Genomic DNA, 9065 nt, shown 5'->3' on the forward strand with positions numbered 1-9065 from the left:
CTACACTCCACCAATAGCTGGTGTGTAGTGAGCGCACTTGCACTCACTACTTAATTTCCCTCCAGATAAATTTCATATTTTGTTCTATTTTAGTAAACATTTTAATACTGGTCCTAATTATAATATGTTCTGCACAGCAGCTCAGGGTTTCCTCTCCAAAAGCATGTTTTTCTGGGTGGTGCCAACAATTCAGTTCAGTTTATGAGGTATACACTTAAAAATGTTTTTGCTGCTTATTCCAACAACCTGCTTAAAATGAGCTGCATCAACACAATTGTTGAGTTTTTTAAAGAGACAACTTAATTGTTTTATGTTTAATCCAGTTTAATTTGTAAAAAACAATTAAGATAACTGAATCAATTTGTGTTGGGAAAACATGAAGGAAAAACATATTCAAAGATGTGGTTTTAGTTAATTTAACTCAACAGTTTAACAAAGTAACACTTAACAAAGTAACACTTGGTAACAATTTATTTTGATGGTCCTTATTTTTGATGGTCCCTATCGCACATTTTGTCAACTATAATTTGCATTGCCAATTACTTCTCATTTGAGTATTTGTAGACTGTCTGCTTAATATCTGCTGATACTGCTTCTTCAACAATAACTGATTATAAAAAACTTAGCAAGTACATGTCAACTTACACTAACCCTAACCCCAGCCTAACAGTCTGCTGATAATCTGTTGAGAATTAGCTGGCATATAGATGCAATGTAACCTAAATCCAACAAAGTGCGTTAAAGAGACTAAAATTAAGGGATAGTGATTTTTATTGACATTTTCGTACTGTGAAATAATATAAGAAATAATAGAGAAATTCAGAAAAAGTTTGTAAAGTAACAAAAAACATACTGGCAGTTTATTACAAGGTGTTTGTAGCGTAATTTACAACACCAACCCAGGCAATATATCATTACAACTATTAAAAATGTTCATAAAAGTCAACTTTACAAGGATAAAAGTTGTTGGAAGCAAGATCAAGGTCCCATAATGCAAATCAAAAGCATAAATAAACAACAGAAAAAACATTATTTACATTAGGTTTCAGTTTTTATGCTGTCACGAAGAAAGCAAAATAACATCTAAATGCTAAGGATATCCCCATAATCTATTGCATTAACCATAAGTTAGCTATAAAGTATGTCATTATTAAGTGAGGTAAATCTTAAAGAGAGAGGGGATAAACAGACGGCAAGAAAACCTACACTGTAAAAAAACATATGCGTTATCAGTTTCCATAATTTGTGTGTTTTTTGTTTATTTAGGGTTGTGAATTGCATTATGGGATTGTGATCTCTGCTCTGTCCATTTTTGATGTTGAAAATTAAACTCTACAGTTTAACAAAGTGACTTGGTAACACTTTATTTTGATGGTCCCTATTTTACATTTTGTCAACTATAGGTTGCATTGCCAATTACTTCTCATTTAACTATTAGTAGACTGTCTGCTTAATATCTGCTGATTCTGCTCCTTCAACAGACATTTAACTGACTATAAGAAACTTTACAAGTACGTCAACTTACACTAACCCTAACCCCAACCTAACAGTCTACTTATAATCCATTGATAATTAGTAGGCATGTAAATGCAATGTAACTTAAATTCAACAAAGTGCGTTAAAGAGACCATCAAAATAAAGTGATCAGTGATTTTTATTGACATTTTAGTAATGTGAAATAATATAAGAAATAATATAGAAATTTTAGAGAAATAAGTCTGTAAAGTAAAAGAAAACATACTGGCAGTTTATTACAAGGTGTTTGTAGCATAATATACAACACCAACCCAGACAATATATCACTTTAAACTATTAGAAATGTTTTCACCCGTCTTTCGGATGAGACGTTAAACCGAGGTCCCGACTCTCTGTGGTCGTTAAAAATCCCAGGATGTCCTTCGAAAAAGAGTAGGGGTTTAACCCCGGCATCCTGGCCAAATCTGCCCACTGGCCTCTGTTCATCATGGCCTCCTAACCCTCCCCATATCATGATTGGCATATCATCACTCTGTCTCCTCTCCACCAATCAGCTGGTGTGTGGTGTGCGGTCTGGCGCAAAATGGCTGCCGTCGCGTCATCCAGGTGGATGCTGCACACTGGTGGTGGATGAGGAGATTCCCCCCCATTGTGTAAAGCGCTTTGAGTGCCCAGAAAAGCGCTATATAAATGTAACGAATTATTATTATTATTATTATTAAAAGTTGTTGGAAGCAAGATCAAGGTCCCATAATGCAAATCAAAAGCATAAATAAACAACATGAGAAATATATTTACAGACTTCAGTTTTTATACTGTCATGAAGAAAGCAAAATCACGTCTAAATACTAAGAACATCCCCATAGTCTATTGCATTAACCATAAGTTTGCTTTATAGTATTTCAGCATTAAATTAGGTCAATTTAAACTTTAAAGAAAGCCAAAAAAAAAAAAAAAAAAATCAACAGATGGCAAACACACCTACACTATTAAAACATGTGCTGTAAAGTACAAAGTCTGTAAAGTAACAGAAAATTAACTGGTAGTTTATTACAAGGTTTTTGTAGTGTATACAACACAAACCCAGACAAAATGTCACTTTAAACTATTAAAAATTTTCTTATAAGTCAACTTTTCAAGGATAAAAGTTGTTGAAAGCAGGATCAAGGTCCCATAATGCAACTCAAAAGCATAAATAAACAACATATAACACAAAATAAGGAAAACTGACATGGTATTGATATGTTTTTACAGTGTACTTTTTCTCAGCAATGCGAATAGGCGCATGCACGCGACATTAATTCTGCGCAGGTCTGCTCGCTCGCGCTTCCCGCTCATCAATCACGCGCTCCGGTCTCTCGGGCACGCGGAGCTGACGGCTTGACACGAGTTGGCCATCGATGCGCGTTCGCATTCCAGGCGTCCGTCGTCTGTACGGATCACTTGCACAGCCTAATATTTCGTGGCACAAGAAAGCATTCATACACGTTCCGCTGAGCTTTACTGGCTTCTCCATATGATTTATTTGTGTGTGACAAGCTCCCTGCCCAGCCCTCTGCTCCCCAAACACTCTCCATATTTGTCTTTGGTTATTAGTTTTCACTCCCCATTTGCATTTTGATTATGTTTTTGCATGAGACTCATGACCGTGAAGTCCGCAAGAAAGAGCTGGATTCATTAAGCACATGACGGATAAATGATAAGCTATAAAAGTTTAAACAAATAAGCATTTGCGCTGATTACATGTGAGGAAATATGACTGACATAAAATATTGCTGTAGCTGCGCAGTACTGTAATTGAGTTTGACAGGATGATAGAACTAAAACAGTAAAGTTATTGAGTAAAGACTTTGGTCTCTGGTCGTTGAACTTCTTGTCTTTAATCAATCACCGAATACTTATATTCAGTGGTGTAAAGTATCTAATTACAAATACTCAAAGTACTGTAATTGAGTAGTTTTTCTCAGGAATTGTACTGTACAAAGTAGTTTTTAAAACGTGTACTTTTACTTTCCCTTGAGTACATTTTTAGTGCAGCATCGATAATTTTACTCAACTACTTTCCTTCAACCTGCAGCCACTGCTTTATTTTTTCCTGTCTATGGGGAATAGAAAAATCTGTCCTGTGATTCCTGTCCAATCAAATCACATAGGGAAAGGAAATTGCATCATAATGAACTACCTCAAGACATAGGCACTTTATAATCGCACAAAACTGTAAGCATTAAAAGTTTCCAAGTAGATGTCCAAAACCTTTACATGCATTGACCCAGAGACTGTTTAGATGAATGTCACTGACGAGAAGATGACGGATGTTTACTGTATGAAGACCAAAATGGCCTTAAACGCCCAGCAGGCAACATAACGTCAGATTGATGTTGTACCTCAACCTTTACTGTCTGCTGTGTCTTTAATATGGTGTAAAGATTATTATGCGTTATTGAAACATCAAGGAGGATGCAGCAAAGAAAAGTCACTTAAAAATTAAAACTTTATTGTTTTATGCTACAACCTTACATTTAAAAGGGAAACATAAGGGCGATCATTCGCAAAAAGACCGGCAGCCTGTAAGGCTAGATGTTTTTTCCCTTATTTATTTGTTTCGATTAGGCCCCGGAAGTGACAGTGGAAATGCGACTGTGCTTGGCTCGCTTGCTTTAGACGCGATAGTGGAAACACGGCTACTGTCTAACGTCTAACCTAAAACCAACCAAATGTCAACGTCTAATGATGTTACAGCATGAAGTTATGTATACGTAACCACTGTGACGTCTATCAGACGTTGTATTTTGGTTGCCGTACATGATGAATAAATGTCAGTATTTGACATTAATATGACGTTGGTTTATGTTTACTTGACGTTGGATTTTGATTACTATATAACAACCTAAAATTAACCAAATATCAACCTCATTTGACGTCGTTATTGGACATCAAAATAAAGTTTTCCTTAGATGCTGGCTAGACCTTGAATTTTGGAGATCTGACATCACAACCTAAATCTAGCCTAATATTAACACCTTATGACGTTGTGTGCCTGCTGGGCAATAACTAATGGCACTACAGAACATTACGTTTACACACAATTACAAATTGCATGTAAATGCATCAGCTTTTTAAAGCATAGTACACACTACTCTTGAGTAGTTTTGAAAGGTCTATTATTTACACATACTTTGAATAATAATCACAACAGATACTTTTACTGTACTTGCACTACATTTTTAGGTAAGTATTTGTACTTAAGTATGTTGTTTTTTACTCTTTCCATCACTGCTTATATTTGATTATGAGTGTTACACACAACCAACCTACTCTTTCAGCAAAATCTTCAAACTATTTAAAACTACTATTCATTTCTCTTTGTTTACTTTGTGTAGCCCATTGTAGGCTACATGGCTTTGAATAGTTTTGTTTTTCAAACTGCTATGATAAAAAAAAGTTAAGAAACCGATCTTTACTTGTATAAAGAGATATGGTACAGCTAGCATGCTACATATCAGGAAATCATAGACACTAGATATCGCATATGGACCCTAAGCATGCGTCAATACTGCCGCCAAATTTGTACAGTGCTCCCAGGACAAAAGTCATCAAACTGCACAAGTCAAGACTAAAGCCAATATGAAGATGCTGGATTTGAGCACTGCATACTGGTGTATTAGTGAGCAATCAAAGAAAACAAAGCATAAAGGCAGAACATTTCATAAGTAACATTTACATTTTAACGTTTTTGTATGTTTGTGCTCAACTAGTCATGCTATTGATGATAATACAGTCTCTTAATGCACTGACAATTAGGCAAAGTAGCACAAACGTACACTAAATACCAGGCTTATGCTATTTTGTTGAATAAAATCAGCAAACAATGTAAATGAATTAAGACAAGACGCTGTGGTGCCAGAAACTTTTAGTTTTTGAAGTAACTTATAAGTGTGCCTGATAACATATCAGTGCCTGCGCCTCAATGTGCGTACTATCCACCCTAAATTATTGAATATTTCGAATGTTATATACCATTTAGATCAGAAACTGGATATGCCCATTGAGAAGCGAAATAGCGATGATTCACGTGAAGAGAGATTCATTCACAAATGAATCGCTCTCTCCGTTAGAATTAGAAGTGCAATCAGGAGAGGGGGTGTGTTTCAGGACACGGATAAGAGCAAATTTAACAGGGAGGAAGGATAATACATTTCCATGCATAAAAACACGCGTTCTTTGTCAGCAATGCCTGTGCGGTCACTTATCCATCGATATAGAAAAGTCATGTAAAATTATAATTTTTGTAATTAAAAAAAAATATTTGCATACCAACCACCGGAAAAACTCCTGATCATAGATAAATGTATATATGTGCTATGGCTAGTCCTCCACTGCACCTTGGTCTCACATTCATTTTAAAGGAGCTTTAATTTAAGGTTCGTTATCTTATGGTAAATTTCTGTAATTTAAGGTTTGCTATTTTATGGTAAATTTCTGTAATTTAACGTTCGCTATTTTATAGTAAATTTCTGCAATTTAACGTTCGCTATTTTATAGTAAATTTCTGCAATTTAACATTTGTTATTTTATGGTAAATTTCTGTAATTTAACGTTCGGTATTTTATGGTACATTTCTGCAATTTAACGTTTGTTATTTTATGGAAAATAATTACAATTTAACGTTTGTTATTTTAGGGTAAATTTCTGCAATTTAACATTCGTTATTTTATGGTAAATTTCTGTAATTTAACGTTCGGTATTTTATGGTACATTTCTGTAATTTAACGTTCGGTATTTTATGGTACATTTCTGCAATTTAACGTTTGTTATTTTATGGTAAATAATTACAATTTAACGTTTGTTATTTTATGGTAAATAATTACAATTTAACGTTTGTTATTTTAGGGTAAATTTCTGCAATGTAACATTCGTTATTTTATGGTAAATTTCTGTAATTTAACATTCGGTATTTTATGGTACATTTCTGCAATTTATTGTTTGTTATTTAATGGTAAATAACTTCAATTTAACGTTCGTTATTTTAGGGTAAATTTCTGCAATTTAACATTCGTTATTTTATGGTAAATTTCTGTAATTTAGCATTCATTATTTTACTTTTTTTTGCACCCTAGCTGCCGAAAAAAAAGTTAAATAATGGATTTTTTTTACAGTGTACCCTTTATGCTGCGTTCACACTAGACGTGGAACGCGCGTCAAGCGCGAACGATTTACATGTTAAGTCAAATAGACATCCTAATGCGCGATACCCGCGAATTGCGGCGAGGCGACAGTGCTAACCATTGAGTCACCGTGCTGCCCCAAAGTCACATTTAATTCAAAATATCAAACTTTGCCTAAAAGTGAGAAGTTTGCAGGTATAACCTTAACATAACCTATAGTTAGTCTCATTGGTACATTGAGTTGGGGTTGGTGTGTTGAAATAAAATTGTCTAAATATGATATAAAATATTTTGCATGTTCTCCCTGTGTTGGCATGGGTTTTCTCTGGGTGCTCCAGTTTCTACCACAGTCCAAAGGCAGGTGAATTGGGTAAGCTAAATTTACTGTAGTGTATGTCCTGGTCCTGCGGATTGGTTGTTAAGCGTTGGGCTAACAACTCACTGCATAAAAACTGGATGTTACGAAACACCAATATGGTGTGGCTAAATATCAATTTCGATATAAAAGGCCCTGGGAATAATAAGTAAGGCCCAATCTTAATTCTATTGTTCACCCCTTCCCCTTGGACCTTGAAACAGAGTGTGAAGTGGAAGGGTTTACAAAATTTACCCCTAAAAAATGGGACAGCACAACATCTACAACATCATGATATGTTGTCACAAGCTCTTACTTCAAATGAGATCAGCTCATACAGGAGTCATTAGCTAAGCTGCAGTTGTAGATGGTGTATTCTGGGAAAATGTCTTACACCTTGGTTTTGAGTGTGTTGTGAAAAACTTAGTTTCGAGGGCTATCTAGCCCTTCCCCGTAGCCCTACACCTTCACGCTAAAGAGAATTAGGACACCCCTACCCATTGACGCAAGCAGACAAAATGAGGGGTAGGGGTAAGTGCAAGGGCTAAGGAGTAGAATTGGGATTGGTCCCAAGTATGATATGAAATTGGCACTATTAATTTTTTTTTTTCATAGAATCAAGTTAGTACAATAAAGGGCCGCCACACAAAATACCCTACAAACAAAACAACAACAAAAAAACAGCCCATCTGACCTTAACAATGTGAGAATTTCATTGACGCTAATTATCACAATCACTGCATCTACAAATGACTTGGGAAGGAGATCCAGCTGGCTGACTTTAACGAGCTTCTAAATAAATGTCAGGAAAAATCCCCCAAAAATGCAGAACGAAGCCCGCAACCACATTCAGCAATCATCCAGAAAAGCCTGTCATGACATCACCAACAGAGCGTGAGCGGGTCTGTCTGATTATGAAGGAAATTCGCCAACGCATTCCTGAGGCTGACGGGAGAACAATGGCCATTCTTACTTTTCCAGGCGATATTTAGGTTTTAAACAATGGACTTTTCCAGTTGCATTTGTACTTTATTCGCTCTTGTGATCTGCAGTGCCTGTTTGCCTTGTTTCCCGCTTGGCACCTGTGCCCAGACACAAGACAGGGCACTGTATGTGAAGTCTTGCGTAACGGCCCACAGTGGTAAGTTTACACAGCTCAGATGACTGAGGAGATACCCAGCTCACAGAGTCCGCCCTTATCACCAAACATCTGATAGCGCCAAATCAGCGGAGGTGGGTACGGCTTCAATGAGGGACAGACCTCACAAGAATTCCTTCTGGAAAAGGAAACCTGCCTAAACATGGAGGAAGAGGAGGAGAGGGAATTCATCAGAGCTTTCATGCCCGAATCTTTGTATCCACTAAAAAAATGGTTCATTGGATTTACTAAATCATTTTAAGTGGTTGCAAACAATGTATATGGGCTGAATTTAAACAAACAAATTAAGTTGAACGTTACCAAATTTCATTTGTTTGTTTAGATTCAGCCCATATAAATTGTTTGCAACCACTTACCGTAAAGAAAATGTACTAAATCCAATGAATCATTGTTTTCAGTGTTCATGTCGTCCAGGAGATGGCCCTTTGGAGATGTGTCGTTGATCATATTTGAGAGGATTTTATTGGCTTGTCTGTGGAAAATACAGCTCTGAAGAAAGTACTTATATGTTTTTAGCAGATGCTCTTTTACCACATGATCTTTGGTGAAGGCCACTGACAGCAGCAAAAAAAAAAAAAAAGAACTGAACTCTATAAAAGGAATCGACAACCAATGGGAACCTGAAGTGTAAACAATAAAAGAATATATAAAGGCTTAACAGTGCAGCAGGATGGATCAGTGGTTAGCACTGTCGCATCACAGCAAGAAGGTCACTGGTTTGAGTCCCGGCTGGCCCAGTTGGCATTTCTATGTGGAGTTTGCATGTTATTCCTGTGCTGGCGTGGGCTTCCTCCGAGTGCTCCAGTTTCCCCCACTTTCAAAAGACAAATCTATTGTATGGAATCTAGTAAAATTTTTTTAAAGGGCACCAATTTTACCCCTTTTCCAAGATTTAAAATGCAACTTTTGT

At 36.3% G+C, this 9065-nt stretch overlaps 1 long non-coding RNA gene across 1 annotated transcript; it reads right to left on the bottom strand.

Annotated features, from left to right (window-relative positions):
• Window positions 1–5862: 5862 nt before the first annotated feature.
• LOC147841185 (uncharacterized) lies at window positions 5863–8720 on the bottom strand. Its single transcript, XR_015506360.1, has 3 exons — window positions 6310–8720; window positions 6092–6235; window positions 5863–6025 (listed from the first exon to the last, which is right to left on the bottom strand). It is a non-coding gene; the product is annotated as an uncharacterized LOC147841185 (long non-coding RNA).
• Between the last annotated feature and the right edge of the window lie 345 nt (window positions 8721–9065).

This window comes from Danio rerio, chromosome 13, assembly GCF_052040795.2.
Source record: "Danio rerio strain M-AB ecotype USA chromosome 13, GRCz13ab, whole genome shotgun sequence".
In the NCBI taxonomy this organism is placed as follows: domain Eukaryota; kingdom Metazoa; phylum Chordata; class Actinopteri; order Cypriniformes; family Danionidae; genus Danio; species Danio rerio.